This window comes from Lissotriton helveticus, chromosome 5_1 (genome assembly GCF_964261635.1).
Source record: "Lissotriton helveticus chromosome 5_1, aLisHel1.1, whole genome shotgun sequence".
Lineage (NCBI taxonomy): Eukaryota > Metazoa > Chordata > Amphibia > Caudata > Salamandridae > Lissotriton > Lissotriton helveticus.
Genome location: NC_136065.1, coordinates 1,755,462,863 through 1,755,479,516, shown reverse-complemented (window position 1 = coordinate 1,755,479,516; position 16,654 = coordinate 1,755,462,863).

Genomic DNA, 16,654 nt, shown 5'->3' with positions numbered 1-16,654 from the left:
AGCCTAGATTTTAAAACTTCATGATCAGGGAACCTCACAATTCTCTAACTTATTTCTAAAAAAAATAAAAATTTACATAAGGGAGGAGACATAGGAATAAATCTTAAAACGGGTTTATCTCTAAAGCAATTTTAAAGTTCTCACTCTAAAATTATCTATTTTCTTAAAAAACTCTTTTGAATACATTTTCGACTCTATATGTTGAGGTGTTAGTTCCTATTAGATATCTGAAAGTCATATCCAGAATTATCTGGATTTTCTTATGGGTTCCGTTCATTTATTTTCAACATATTAATGTTTTTTTGGGGCGGGAACCAACACCCCATCGAAGACGGGAGAGTTGGAAACTCCCCATCTAAAGGTATACTCTCATAATTAGAACTGTTTAAATATTTTATATGTAGACTTAGGTTATTGAAGATTGATTATTCAATGCTTGAGTGGCTACATACGCAAATTACTAAAATTATAATTTGTTACAAATTAACAAGATACCCTACTAAAACTAGTGAAACCTCAGAAATTACCTATGACGTTTTACTGATTTTAACTAAGGTGAAGATCTGGGTATAGCTCTATGAGTTATATTTGAATTAATAAAAAACACCCAACTGAAAATTGAAATTCTTATGTTACAGTGCACCCGAAATTCTTAATTTACAATGCAACATCCGTAGGGAGGGTCATAAGAGCAACCCCAGGTGGGTCCCAGGTGGGTCCTTGTCCCCCTTTCTTTCAGCAAAATTAAATTTGCAAATAAAAGTGGAAAACAAAAATCTATGCCCACTGTTGAAAATGTGTAAATACGGCGGATACAGATCCAAACTGATAATACTATTTTATTACATCCTGCAGATTGACTTGCAGTAAGGTTACTGCTCAGCAAAACCGAGAATAAGAAAAACTGTGTCATATGATTTATGATTATATGAACAAATTTCTAAGAGGCTTGCTAGCTTTACCGCCTAGCACACCTCTCCTCCCCCTAAGGTTTGATCTCGGAATTAGACCGATCGATGAGGAGTTAGCTCTAAGACCTTTGAGATTTTGGATCAGGCTTTGGGTAACCCCGGAGCTGATACATTATAGAGAAGATCTTAAGGAAATACTGACCCTTACAGCCCCAGGCAATATTCCCTGGCTTGCGTACATAAGAAAAGAATTTATAAGGCTATATATCTCTGAGCTATGGTCTGACCCAGAACAGGGCTGTAAAAAGCTGTTGCACGCCCAGCTTATGAATATATTTCGTGCCGACAGACTTACTGTTGCACTATGCAAATATCGAATCGCTCTCCAACAACCTCTTTCCTGTTGGTTAAAGATTTTTACTCATTTGAGCAATTCCTTCATGACATCTATCCACCTCTAGTAAAAAAAATATATGTCCAGTGGAGGCATGGGGTTTTACCACTGCGAGCGTTCACCAGCAACTGGTCACCCGCTGCCCCAAAAAATTGTCCAGCTTGCAAATGTGACAGCGAAACCGAGATTCATGTGCTGTTTTTCTGTCCAGGGTATCATACGGCTAGGAAACATAGGCTTTTCCTCTATGCAAAAACCTAGGTTTCCGCCAATGCACGCTGGCATTTAGAGTTTTAAAAGCCGACACAACTGTTCCGATAATATTTGCTGTCTCAAAGTTTTTGGCTGCCATGTGGCATAAGCGCAGGCTCCTAATTGCCTGAAGTTGAGCCGGGATGGCAGCCCACGGCTACTTACTGCTTTTTTTACATGATTTTAAATTATTGTATGAAATCTATTTATTATCAATTTTTTGGCATATATTAATTGTGTTTTAAATTTATGCATTTCTTACCAAATGTGTTTGTTATAAAAGATGCTGAAATTATTTTTGCTAAAACATATGATATTGCCATCAACTTGCACTTCTTTTATATTACTGTTTCCTTTTATGGCATATAGCCGAAATAAAGGTTTTTGAATTGAATTGATTGGGAAATATAGGCTGCTGAGGTTTGTTTTTGACACATGAAATATAGTGATATTTATTCTGTACAAAATTACATGGAAATTCGGGGGCAAATACCTTAATAATAATATTTTTAACTCCCCTTAGAACAGATCGCATTGCTATTAAAATTAAAAGCAGAAGATTGGTGAATCTGGCTATTCTTGAGAGAATATATACCCCAAGCAAGGGATAACAGCATTATGCATCATGTCCATGCCCATGACACTAATTCTACACATGGTGTGAGTTAAGTAGGGGATATAAGGTGAAGCTGTCCCACAATTCAAATTGACAATGATGACCAGCCACTCTGTGTAGCACATTGCACACGATGTGGCGATATTATGAAATCATATAGTTAAAGCTCATTCGCTGATTAATGGGAAGTGAAATGAAAGATACCAATGAGAACCACTGTGATTAAGAAAGTGTTAATGGCTCAGGTTCCCTCAGATTTACGGGTGGTTCCTGTACTTGAGCGGCCAACTAAAAACCATCTCCGACCCAGCAGTGTCACGTCCCACAGTTTGGGAAAAACTTTTCTGAAATATCCTCCGCCCGCAGCCCAACACTGAACATAATGATTTCTAATCGGGATAGAGAGGCTATGCTTTTCAATACCGCCTACTGCATGCAATTGCATTCAGATACCTCGATAATTAATGCTGCCACCTTCGGATTGAAAAGGAAGTATGACCACTGGATGCTACCGTAATCTTTCCTATTCTTCCTTCCCCGCCTGAAAGCGGCTCCTCATCTCAAAAATGATGCTAGAAGTAAACACGTTATATGAGTTTACAAAATGAAATAACTGACCAAATTTCATAGAGCATTTTAGCTCCTTTAGTATCGAGGTATCAACATTAATTCTGCGAAGCATCCCACCTACGAGCAAGCGTCTCCACCCCCTATCAATCTAACAGGAATCAATGCTCTTTTACACTGGAGTAATTAAACATGCAGCATACACACATTAATAAAACAAACTGCAAGACTACTGCTCCTTGTCGCTCTGTTTGCGTGTTGTTGACCTTGTTAACGCAAATTAATTCCACCTGAAGCACTGTTTGGTTTAGTAAAAGCTATTTTCTTTCAAACTACTGTTCTGTATGCATGCATATTTTTTTTATTAATATGCATATTTATATTTTGGCATACAGTTTTGTATGTGCACATATTTTTAATAATATGCATATGTATTTGGTGAGAGTTTTATAGGTGTAATTTTTTTTAAAATAATATTTAGATTTATATCTTGGGGTCATATTTTCTGAGACTGAAACTGATTTCTCATTCCAGTTGTGTACATTAGGGGCAAAAGGGCAAAGTAAATAATGAGAAAGTGATGACCCTGGGCCATCACGTTCTGCCTTCTATTGGGTACTCCTTATTTATAGGTGCGTAAGGTCTCTGACAAAGCTCAAACCTAGCTCCAAAGCACGTTCTTGTGCTAGCAAGGCCTTTATTGGGCCTTAGATCCTGTTAAGAGTGATGTGAGGAGTGATTTACAGCTGGGTGATACTGAAAAATGCCCTAATTTCTGGAGAGAGTGCTAAATCTAGAGAATAGTCTTATTGTTCAATGCCCTACCCTCACAGGAACAGCTCCGAGGAGGAAATTCCATTAGTGGATTCTGTTCCAGATTCAGCACTTCCTTCAGAAATATCACTTTCCAGTACCACCTGATTCTGAGTCAAGTTTATGATTATGTGACATGAGCGACCTTTACTTTAAGGGCAATTGATTGTGTTGGAACTATCTCTATTGCTATCTGCTTACTTAGACCTATGGGACTGTGCTAAGAAGTTGATTATGAGGCGACTGCATCGAGGAGGTAATTTATTGACGTAAGAAGATGCAACAAGAGCCTCGGGTACGTGACTACTAATTGACGCACATAAAATCCTCCATAAATGCCTCAACTCCTATTTCATCAATGCTCCTGCAACTGCTGCCCCTAGACACAAACATTAACAAAAACAGCTGAAACATTCCTCAAATCATGCATATACTCCATTTTTCAGCAAGGTTCCTGACGTCTATACTGTCATTTCGAGATTGCAGGATTTCAGGTGTGGCTCACCTAGCACCTTGTCTTCTAAAAAGGACACTCATGGGCCTGTGATCCATCCGCAGGGTAAATTCAGTGCCCCATAGTCCTCGTGACCAGTGGGAAGAAGTTGGACCGAGGCACTTCCAATGAAAATTCAATACAAGGAAGATGCTACAGGTCTTTAGTGCAGTCCAGACACGCTAGGGGAATCTCAAAGGTATTCCACAACAGAGGCTGGAGTAACAGGATAGATAGAGGGATACAAAAGATGAGAAAAGTACCCATCAGCCCACTCAATAGTGGAGGCTCGTCATTTGGGATTTTCAAATGTAGAAAGTTGGTGTCCAACCAGCACTGCCTCCAGTGAGTACTGAGGCTAGCCTAGGACCCAAAGGTTGAACCCTCAACCTGAGCAAATGACAGCACAAGTGGCTGAAAAGGGCTTAGTTGCAGTGCTCAAAGAAATAAGAAAATGTGAGAAAAAGGAAGATAATCCAAGTGATTCTAAAAATGCCTATCTTGACGTCAACAAGAAAACTTTATTGGGTGTGCCCGTCAAGATGGTATAGTTAAAAACAGAGTGACAATAGCAAGAAAGATGGTTAGCTATTTACCCGAGATGTTATCTGGTCAACATGTTTCAGCCTGTAAAGGCTTTCGTCAGGACCTACGTATCACTACTGCAACACTTACTTTATAACGTGTAAGAAAGAAAAAAATAATGTTTTCATGGGTGATGTATCCCCTCCTGTTAGAAAAAAGAAGAAAATAAGAGAAAATTGCACAATAAAGTAAAATGCAATGTGTAACTTAAGTCCCATATAGTGACAGTCACGCATGTATGTAATATTCACACTATTCATAGTATATTCACTTACCCAACTTTGTGGGATCAGGAGCCTCACCTCACCTGGCGACAGCTCAGGCTAAAGGAGGCCACGCACTGAAAGAAATATATTCAAGGTAAAAATGTATTTTAAGTTCATCATATATGCAGTTATTTCCCAGATTACATGCAGACTAAGGCAGTTGTTGGCTACGACCGTTTTCTGGTATTAAAAATGTGCTAACCACACACCCCTCTGAGATGTACCATACAACTATTAGGGTGACATACAACCTCCGTGGCGGTGCGTGTACCTGGTGTTTCTTCAAAAAACTGCTTGGTTTCTTTTAGGTGACACACATAGTCATAGGTATAAGTTCTGTGCCATCTGTTGTATGAACTAACAACTTAGCAAGCAGTTATTTAACAAACCACAAGCTCAAGGTTAGCCTCAAACAGTCCTATCTAGGGTAGAGAGTTTATAAAAAACTCTGGCATGATAAAGGAGAGAGTGCACTCTTGCATCCCAGACTCCTTGGAAAAAAAAAAAAATGTGTTCTGTCTAAGCGTTTACCAAAGGCCACAAGAACACTGCAGACCCCCTAAAGAAAAGGGAAAAGAGAGAGAATGAAAATACCATCCACAACAGCCCTGTCTGATCACCTACCTCTCCGTCGTTACCTCTGGCTTGAACTGAGCCGAGGGGGAGGTAGTGTGTCAGAATAGCCTGAAGGAAAATAAAGAGACATAGCGGACCAGAGAGAGACACTTATTGTCTACTCTCCTATTGGCTCGTTACCGCACATTGAATAGACCAATCATATTAGGTCTGCACACCCGCCGGCTGCTACACCGTTCGCGATGTAAAAACCATGTCTTGAAACAGTCGGCTCAGTTCAAGCCAGAGGTAACGACGGAGAGGTAGGTGATCAGACAGGGCTGTTGTGGATGGTATTTTCATTCTCTCTCTTTTCCCTTTTCTTTAGGGGGTCTGCAGTGTTCTTGTGGCCTTTGGTAAACGCTTAGACAGAACACATTTTTTTTTTTTTTCCAAGGAGTCTGGGATGCAAGAGTGCACTCTCTCCTTTATCATGCCAGAGTTTTTTATAAACTCTCTACCCTAGATAGGACTGTTTGAGGCTAACCTTGAGCTTGTGGTTTGTTAAATAACTGCTTGCTAAGTTGTTAGTTCATACAACAGATGGCACAGAACTTATACCTATGACTATGTGTGTCACCTAAAAGAAACCAAGCAGTTTTTTGAAGAAACACCAGGTACACGCACCGCCACGGAGGTTGTATGTCACCCTAATAGTTGTATGGTACATCTCAGAGGGGTGTGTGGTTAGCACATTTTTAATACCAGAAAACGGTCGTAGCCAACAACTGCCTTAGTCTGCATGTAATCTGGGAAATAACTGCATATATGATGAACTTAAAATACATTTTTACCTTGAATATATTTCTTTCAGTGCGTGGCCTCCTTTAGCCGGAGCTGTCGCCAGGTGAGGTGAGGCTCCTGATCCCACAAAGTTGGGTAAGTGAATATACTATGAATAGTGTGAATATTACATACATGCGTGACTGTCACTATATGGGACTTAAGTTACACATTGCATTTTACTTTATTGTGCAATTTTCTCTTATTTTCTTCTTTTTTCTAACAGGAGGGGATACATCACCCATGAAAACATTATTTTTTTCTTTCTTACACGTTATAAAGTAAGTGTTGCAGTAGTGATACGTAGGTCCTGACGAAAGCCTTTACAGGCTGAAACATGTTGACCAGATAACATCTCGGGTAAATAGCTAACCATCTTTCTTGCTATTGTCACTCTGTTTTTAACTATACCATCTTGACGGGCACACCCAATAAAGTTTTCTTGTTGACGTCAAGATAGGCATTTTTAGAATCACTTGGATTATCTTCCTTTTTCTCACATTTTCTTATTTCTTTGAGCACTGCAACTAAGCCCTTTTCAGCCACTTGTGCTGTCATTTGCTCAGGTTGAGGGTTCAACCTTTGGGTCCTAGGCTAGCCTCAGTACTCACTGGAGGCAGTGCTGGTTGGACACCAACTTTCTACATTTGAAAATCCCAAATGACGAGCCTCCACTATTGAGTGGGCTGATGGGTACTTTTCTCATCTTTTGTATCCCTCTATCTATCCTGTTACTCCAGCCTCTGTTGTGGAATACCTTTGAGATTCCCCTAGCGTGTCTGGACTGCACTAAAGACCTGTAGCATCTTCCTTGTATTGAATATGTATAGTTGGGGGACAAGGTGCTGGTAGGTCTATAATAATAATTCCCCTTGGGCCCTACTCTACTCTGTAGTTTTGTGTAACTTCCAATGAAAAGGCAATGTCATCGCAAAGTCTATCTTCGAATAATGAATGTAGGTTTTTTTTAATGTAAAATTGTCATTGTGTGATACAATTGGTGTTCACTTTTAATTTAAGATACCATAAATTTATGAGAGCAGTGGAACTGAAAATGGTATATATTATATGGTCTCTAGAAACCCTAGAAATTAATGTTTTCTTATTTAATATAATATAGAAATGTATAAGGAAATCATCTTTTGTCGGATCCTGGTAAATCTAAATATGTAATAATTCTTTTGAACAATTTTTTTATAATTATGGTTACATTGATTTGCCTCATGATGCTTTTATTTTTCCGATTATTGTGTGTTGGTTGCTCTCCCACTCAAATGTACCCATTCACTGTTTTTCACCCTCAAATACACTCGCACACACTCACTCTTTCACAATCACTGACTGGTGTACAGGTGCTCGCATTAGAACTACTGGGTACAGGTGTTGTACAGATGGTCTCCTTTAATAGTGAAGCAGATGCAGTTTTATCAGTGCCTCTGTGACCTGGTGCAACTGCACCTGCTGTATCACTGATAATCCTACCTAGTTCTGTGTAAAGATTACACCAAATGTAATATACATGGATGCAGTTCATAGCCTACAGGTTCATTACATCCCATCTATGCCTAAACAGGGTGCAAGGACAGTGGGAATGTCATGCATTTATTAATGGGCTGCCACACAAAAAGGTGTTTTGGAGAGTGGATTGGATGGAAGTGACGGAAGTGACGGTTGGAGGGGGAGCTGCAAGCGGCATTGTGTGCGTTGTGTGCAGCGCCATGAGCCCGCCTAAACGTCTAACTCAGAGGTCTTCAAACTTTTTTTGCTCTAGGCCCCCCTAAGAAAAATGTTTTGAAGTCGGGCCCACCTCCAAAACTTTATGTCAAGACTTGGGTGAGCGGAAGTGGTAAAGCTGAGTGTGGGACTCGTGTTGTGAAGCCGGGGGTGTGACAGCGACCAAGGTGCATGCTACCTGAAAGAAATGTAATTTAGTGCAATTGGCTAATCACCAAATGTAAGCCTGCTTGGTACCCAGTGTAAGCCTTAATTGATGGAGTCACTGGAAGTTTCAGGATGACATGGATTCTGGAAAGTATAATTTGAATGGATATTTATAGAAAGGCTTGCACTAGGTACAGTCTGATTACCTATTACTAAAGACATGCTTTGAAAGCCCTTGTTTTATCATAAACACTAAACCCAGAGCCACTGGAATTGTATGATTCTGTGTCTCTTTTCACATAATTGGAGATCTTCCACATTTGCCACATAAACCATCACCTGGGCAGAAGCTGCAGATTTCAGAAAAAAATATGTCTAGATCAAAAGTTACTAAAATGTGGCGCCGTGTTCCCACGCAGTGGAAGGCCCTTCACAAAGTTTAACTGGCCACCTTTCACCTGCTTATTTCTGTATTTGTTAAACTGGTACAAATGAGGTAAAATATTTGCCCAAATAGTATTATGCATAAAAAGTACAAAATAATGAAGAAATAGTGTCAGAAAATATGCCACATTATGTGCATTTTCTTCTTGTATAGTTTTGTCAAAACTGCTGCTTAATTTGGTGCTCCCCTGTCACATAATTCCCGTGGCTCTGACTAAACCATTCTGCAGAACCATATCTTATACTGTGTATACAGTATTAAAAAAATGATTTACATATTCACATTCACAGTGCTTTATGTTCGAGGAGGGGACGTGGAACACTATATATACACATACATTCCCTTTTCCCCACTGCGCCCACCTGAATTCAATTCTGTGACTGTTTGACCTCACACAGACCTCTGCAATGATTGCATTAACATATTGAGGTCTCGGAAGTATTATTTATTTCTCATTTCAGATGTGTTATTTTATCTGCAGTTACCTTCAAGTGAATAAACAAAACAAAATAGTTAAAGAAATGTTGTTCTTTTTAATCATGTCTTCGACCCTGCCTTGCACTTCAGCTGCTGTAAATCAACAAATTCGTGCTTCCAGGCTATTTTCATTTACAACTTCTTTCTGAGGCATTCGCGCCCCCCTGGGAACAATGCCAGGGCCCCCCAGGGGGGTGCGCCCCACAGTTTGAAGAGCTATGCTCTAACTGTTTGCCCATCGATCGGCTTTGGGTCCGGACAAGAGTGAGACCAAGGCACCCGGAGAGGTCACGAAGCTGCAGAGGAGCGGTCGGCACTTCAGACTAAGCTGCTATGCTGCCCACCCGTACCACACCGCACTGATTACTACTGTTGCAGGTGCAGGTGAGGTAGACGGCCGGGAGACAGGAGGTGAGGCTCAGACAGAGAGGGGAGGAGTATGGGGAGGAGCAGAAAGCCTGCAGTTTGCTGTTTCCATCTGCACTCTGCCCACGTTCCTGCCCCTGCCACTCATGAATGTGCTTGAACTATAGAGGTTAAAGAAACAGAAATGGAAATGTACATGGACCTGAATATGGAGGATGTTAAGGTCAAACCCGAAAACAATGATGCTGCTAAGTTGTTGTCTGAACTTGTGGTCACGCTGGAGTCCATGACCCGAGTTGCTATTACTAGCCACCTCACATTGGGTGGGTGTATATCCAGATGTCATTGGAAAACACCTTCTTTGTTAAAATACCCCTCACACACCAAAAGGGCCCTTGGTGTCATGCTTCATCATCGGGGTCTTCCCGTCCCGCTGCGGGGCGGGGCAGTGCTGCGACAAGCGGATACGCCGGAGCACCTTTAGGTGGAGGTGCTATGTGTTGGGAGTGAGTGTCAGTGGGGTCAAGAGTGATATAAGTGTGGGTCGTTAAAAAATACCTGGCCTTGTGATGTATTCCTATAGGTTCTGTATCGATCCCCCTATTCCTGACCCTACTCTGGTTAAAAAGTTAACTAGCAGCCATCCCATGAGGCAGAAAACCCCCATGATGCAGAAACCGTTATCTGATAAGGCCACACTACGGCACAGGAACGTGTTATCTGATTAGGTCATAACGCTTGCCATCTAATTAGACAAGCGATATTCCTCCAGCCCCTGATAAGGCATACGGAGTTCTCAAAACAAATCAAACCTATGTCAACCCGGGAAAAACCCTGCGGCCATTGTTTTGATTTCATCGAGAACTTCAGCAAAAGAATGTGCTAACGACCAAGTCGTATGACATCCTTATTGACGTATCTATGTCCATCCTTACGTCAATCTCGGCACCTTAAAGGTATAAATATTACCGATATTGCCCTATGCAAACACACGCGGTGGTGACGAGATCAGAGCAGCCAGACTTGCCGAAGCCCAGAGCAGAGCAGACCCCGCTGGCGCAGCCCCGCCTTCTTGACGCGCTGAGAACGAGCAGCTGCCTATTTCTCCTGCCGAGAAATCCAGCTCCGGCGCTTCCGGGTAGCCCTCGCAGGCAGCCTGGAATATCGAGACCAGAGACGAGAGATACCATCCCTCATCCATCCTAAATTCCAGGTACAGAACTGAATAACCCCTCGCAGAGAATTCTTTAGTCAGTCACTTGGCAAAACAAACTTAACTTAAACTGTAACTTTCTATCCCCGCCCACGTATTAGGCTTAGGTCAGGTACACGGGGTAGGCGTAGCTAGAAACACCAGTTGAGTACGATTAGTCAAATGTATATATGTATGAATCTATTTTATTCATTTTAAACCTTCATATGGCTTAGAAACCATATAAATGTTTTTACAGTATTATTTTATACTTCTACTTTTAATGTATGCACTTTACTTAACTATAAGTATTGCAATAATATCGATCCATTTCTCTTGTACGAGAAAAGAGACTGATCAATAAATAACATCTTTTATTGAACACGCCCGTCTCTTCCTTTTCTCTACAATCTGATGAGACTAAGAATGCACGTACTGACTGAGTAAAATAAATTGCCTTGTGTTCACACGACTCTAGAGATATACTCTTGATTAGGGGAGAGCAAAATTGTCATGTTCTATGGTTGTCAGAAACTAAATCCCTTCTTGTCTATCCAGGGAGGTTCAACTCCTCCTTGCCTATTCGAGAAAGTTTCTAGTGAACTCTGAGCTAGCTGGCAAACCCAAAACTTTAAGTCTAATATCGACAGTAGTAGACCTAGTTAACGTCTGGTCTAGGCCTCTACTATTGAAGGTATTATTCCAATGCGCAGAGCCTATTGGGATAATAGGAACTACACTACATGGCGCCCAACGTATTTGGAAGGGCGATAAAACTAACGTAAGACATTTAGAGTAACTCAGTCGTGCTTTCTCATTCAGACCCCTTTTTCCCATAATACTCCAAAGACGTCTGGAGTGGGTGAAAGGTCATATCCGCCAGACCTCGCAGGAGGGAACTCCTATGTATGGTTCTTGGTTTAAGTCAACGTTGAAGGATACACTGTTCAAAAATATTGTGCATCTAATCTTTGTTTCCATAAGAAACCTGATCTGCAAACAAAATAAATAACCTTCCTGTCGGTACAATGTCAGACAGTGAAGGAGAAAGAGAGGCAGTTAGATTAGCAGCTGAAATAGCAGCAGCTGATACTGCTATGCAAGACGCAGACCAGGATATAATACTCATCCCGGTCATAAAAAGGAAATCTATAACCTTAAAACTTATAGAAAATGGACTGACACCTAGAGGTGGCACAGTCATATTCGTAATTGAGGCACACGAATATCGGCAGACAGAGGTATACTATTCATGGATACATTTTCCAGCAGAAAATGCTGTAACAAAGTACTTCCACTATTACAAAATAGAGGAACCTCCTGAAACGTACACTCCTTTCGAGGAGGTGGAAGTACCACTCAAATTTCAAGAGCACCTGCTCTTATTTGATGGCGCCCTAAAACATAATAATCACATCACCAGGCTCGGTCCTTTAGGTAGACCAGGAGCAATGTGGCCGGTCCTAGCCGGATACACACCACATCCAGACATCGACGGGATGTCTGCAGCAAACCTGTTAACACAGCTAAAACAATTAATAAAAATACATAGACAATTAGTCCAGTATGTGATGCGGACTTCCACAATTCAGCCAGCAATTAAAATTCCACAGCTGACCCCTCACCAGGGGAACACAAATAAAATTACACCACAGAACATACAGTCCTGCCTAGGTAAAGTACCGGCTAAACGGGAACAAATACCATTCTGGCTAGCACAAAAAATCACCCAAATAGAGGCGGTGTTTCCAGACACCACCCCGTTAGAAAAACACAGGATTCTGACTATCTGTCTTCCAATGGGGATCGCACCACACATTGAGGACTGTGACACTTGGGGTACAGTCTTTGCTTCCATCTACACAAAAACGCACGGTGTTCCGTCCATTTCGGTAATACCAGATGTGCTAAAACAAATTCAAGACGAATACGGTCCAGAACCCGCTTTAACTCTTGGTATGAAATTACTAAAAGACTTCAAGCAGGTCTCGGCTATATTATTGGCCAACATAAAGGGAGAAGCAGCAAACGTGGCGATCCGCCAGAGGTTAAAAGAGACAGATATAGCAGACCAACCAGCTGAAATTGCCAGAATTATAGAAAAATCCTATGAGGAACTAGGTAGAGATAGTTTGGGTGGACTACCAGTAAAACCACAACTGATTGAAAGTCCTGAAAAAATATTTTTTAATAATAATTCATCATCACAAAAAAAGAGCTGGGATGGAAACAAACAATCCAATCCTAAAGAAAAGAAATTCCAGTCCAGAAGAAGGTCTCCTCGGCGAAGAGAAAAGTCTCCGAACCAAAGACACAGGTCACCCCAAAGTGACCCCTCTGGGAAAAGATATAACCTTAGAAATAGGGATAATATAAAAAAGCCTGATAGATATCAAGACATTGATGCACGTCCCTCTCAATCTTTTCAGACTTCCTCGCAGAAATCGGAAAGAAGAGGACGATCAGAACAAAGAGAAGAGCACGCCAAGTCCAAAGACAAGGAACCTGCTCAGCTAAAAAAGAAATTACAATTTCCAAAAAAGAAGGTAGCCAGCATTAAAATAGTTAACAATGCCGAGAATCCTGAGGACACAACTGAAAAACGGAGAGTGGGCACAGACAATGCTAGACAGCGCAGCAGAAGTGAGCATAGCTCGCAAAGTCCTGATGAATCATTTGGAGACAGTGGACACGAATGAATATCTTCAAGTGGAAACTGCAGACACCAGAGTTAGCAAACCTCACAAAATATATGAAATAACATTACGTATAGAAGGGGATAAGACTAGAAAAATCAGAGGACTATTTTGGGATAATCTCTCCAAGGGCTATGACATCCTTCTAGCTGAAAAAGACTGGCCACCAGAGTTTGTCTGGGAGTGCCCTCATGGCGAAGAAGTGATTATGCCTGCCTTCTCAAATCATATCCCAATTCATAAAAAATACACACTTGCTAGAAAGTGGGCAGTAGCTCAAGCTCCTGCTTTATATAAAAATCACGTAGGATGGGATGAGGACTCTCCTCCTCACAAAATCCAGTTAAAATCACAACCTACTGCACAAAGGCAGTACCCAATTAAGCAAGAAGCTAAAAAACAGGTAAAAGAAATACTAGATCAATTAGAATACCAGGGGGTGATTGAAACTTGCACCTCACAAATGAACAACCCTTTGTTTCCGGTCTCCAAACCAGACAATTCATACCGTCTAGTTTTGGATTACCGACACCTTAACTCATGTTGCAAAACTTTTGTAGTGCAAAACTCGCATAGTGCTGCACTAATGAATTACATAGTGCGCAAAAAATACAAAACAACATTAGACATCTCTAATGGATTCTTTTGTCAAAACATAGCACCAGAGAGCAGATATTTGTCTGCGTTCTCAATAAATGGCACTCAAAAACAATTCTGTCGGTTAGCCCAGGGGTACAAGAACAACCCGGGAGTATTCTCAGCGAGAGTAACAGAATTACTACAAACATATGACGACGAAGCATTATCGTATGTCGATGACATATACTTAACAGATTATGACTTGGATACTCACTTGAAGAGAGTGAACACCATAATACTTGGGTTCGCAGCAGAGGGTTACAAATTCAACTTTAAAAAATCCAGAATTGCCCATCTGACAGTCCTGTTCTTAGGATATGAATTATCAAGTGAAGGCAAAAGCCTGGCTGACAATTTCCTAGAGAAATGTGCCGTACTCCAAGCACCTAGAACACTAAAAAACCTACAGTCAATTCTAGGCTTCCTAAATTTCGGAAGAACATACATTGCAAATTACGCAGAAAGGGTCAAACCCCTTTATGATCTTATAAAACCAGATTTTAAAAGAACCAATTGGACTCAAATACACACAGAAATTCTGAGATCCTTACAAACAGACATGTTAATTAAAACAAAATTAGAAACACGTGATAACACACGCAATCTTGTGATTCGAGTCATCCCAGGAAGATGCGGATTCACATACCTGACCTCTAATGAGGGAGAAAAGGTACCAATTGCATTCAAGTCACACTTGTACACAGAAGCTGAAAAGAGGTTCAGCATTACAGAAAACATTGTTCATGCAGTTCAAACCGCATTAGCGAAAGAAAAAGATAAAGCTGACGGTAGACATATCAGAGTCGGAACAGCAGAATCAGCCTTTGAGGCATTAACAACACCATGTAATTTACCAACCACAGCATTGAATCCAAAGTGGATACAATGGGTGAATTCAATCACCACGGACAAAGTATACTACTACTTTGATCCAGAACTAAAGGAGTTAAAAAATCTAGAATATGAAAGAACATTTCCTCTGCCAGCCGACATTCTGCCATTACGACAATACGCATGTGTAATCTATACAGACGGACATGCTCAACCCTACGTTTGGGGAGAACAAGCATACAACCCCACATGTGAGATCACAAAAGAAGTGTGGCGCGGAGGTAAACTAAGACCTCTATTAACAAAAACACACTCAGTAGAAACTAATTCAGATCAACAGACTGAAATATTAGCATTAAAAATGGCGCTAGATAATGCGGATCGCGAATTCCCGACACTTATAGTGTCCGATTCATATTACTGTGTCACATCATATAACAAGGATTTGCAGACATGGATTCAAAACGGTTACAAAGATGACACAGGTGCAACAATAAAGCAAAAACTGCTTTGGGAACAAATAGTTCTGTTACAAAGAGAACTACCAAAGACTCACGTGATACACTCACTGAGTCATCAGCGTGATCGCGTTCACGTTGCAGGGAATTCATTGGCTGAGACAGCCACAGCGGTAGCAACTAAATCGGCTTCCGTAGCTAGAAAAAAGCGTACATTAAAATACATTGACGGTGAAACAGTGCTGGCGGTGAAAACGTCATCAAAAGGCAACTGCTCAGCGCTACCGATCAACTATCCACTCAATTATACATACATAATCAATGCAAACTCTGTCCCTTTTGCTCGAATCCCTGGAGTGGGGGATAGAGTGATTCCAAACATGGACAGGAGAAACTTGTTTATCGCAGACGCACATATGGGCGAGGGTCTCAGACACCTCAAACTAAAAGATTCTCTGGAAGAATTACAATCAAGGTACTGGTGGCCAGGCATGAGCCTGCATCATACCCTGTTTGTAAAAAACTGCCCAAACTGCAACAGGAATCGCAGTGGTGAGAGAAACGGTGTAATACCGTGTCGTTTCACTCCAGAAGAAATCAACAGTAAAAAGCAAGGCTTGCGATTAACATATACAGGCTAGTTTCCACTTATAATGTAGATCACCAGCACTCGGCTGACGTCTGGACTGTTATACAAGATTTGCGAGTCTAAATGGCATATACGCTAAGAGCATGCTACGTTTGACCATTGTTTTCACTCTAGCCCTCCAGCCTGATGGGAAACATGGCCAAATGAGCATGGCACAGCGGGAATCTTCTCACTTCCTTCCTGAGGGATACGGGATGGTGTAAAGAAAAAACCAAGGCATAAAGCAATCTATAACGGAAAGGATATTAGGTTCAGGAGCTGGGTGGGTCAAACATCTAATAAGTGTCCAACGTAGTCTAAATAACTTGCCAAGAAATTCTCTGAAGGGATTCAGTCCGTACGAATTATTATTTGGAACTAGGATGTTAATCTCTGACCTTGACAGTCAAACTTCAGTGGTGAAGGAAAAAAGCTTTGATATCAAAGACCGTTTGGCTATTTTGCAGGACTTAAATAAAACAAGAAAAGACCTGAGCAACATAAAGTTGAAACAGCAGCCAACAACCACTGAAGAACCACCACCTGTCCCAGCAAGACCTGTCTGGATTCCAAAATTCGGGGATCTAGTCAGAGAAAAGATCGCGGTAAAGAAGGAATTTGGGCCTTCTTACAGAAAAGCAATTCCTGTCTTGTCTGTCAACGGGACAAGATCAGTTGTACTACCGCCGCTTGCTGGTAAAAAGGAGAACCGAGTTGTATCCATCGACCTGGTAAAACCACAATCA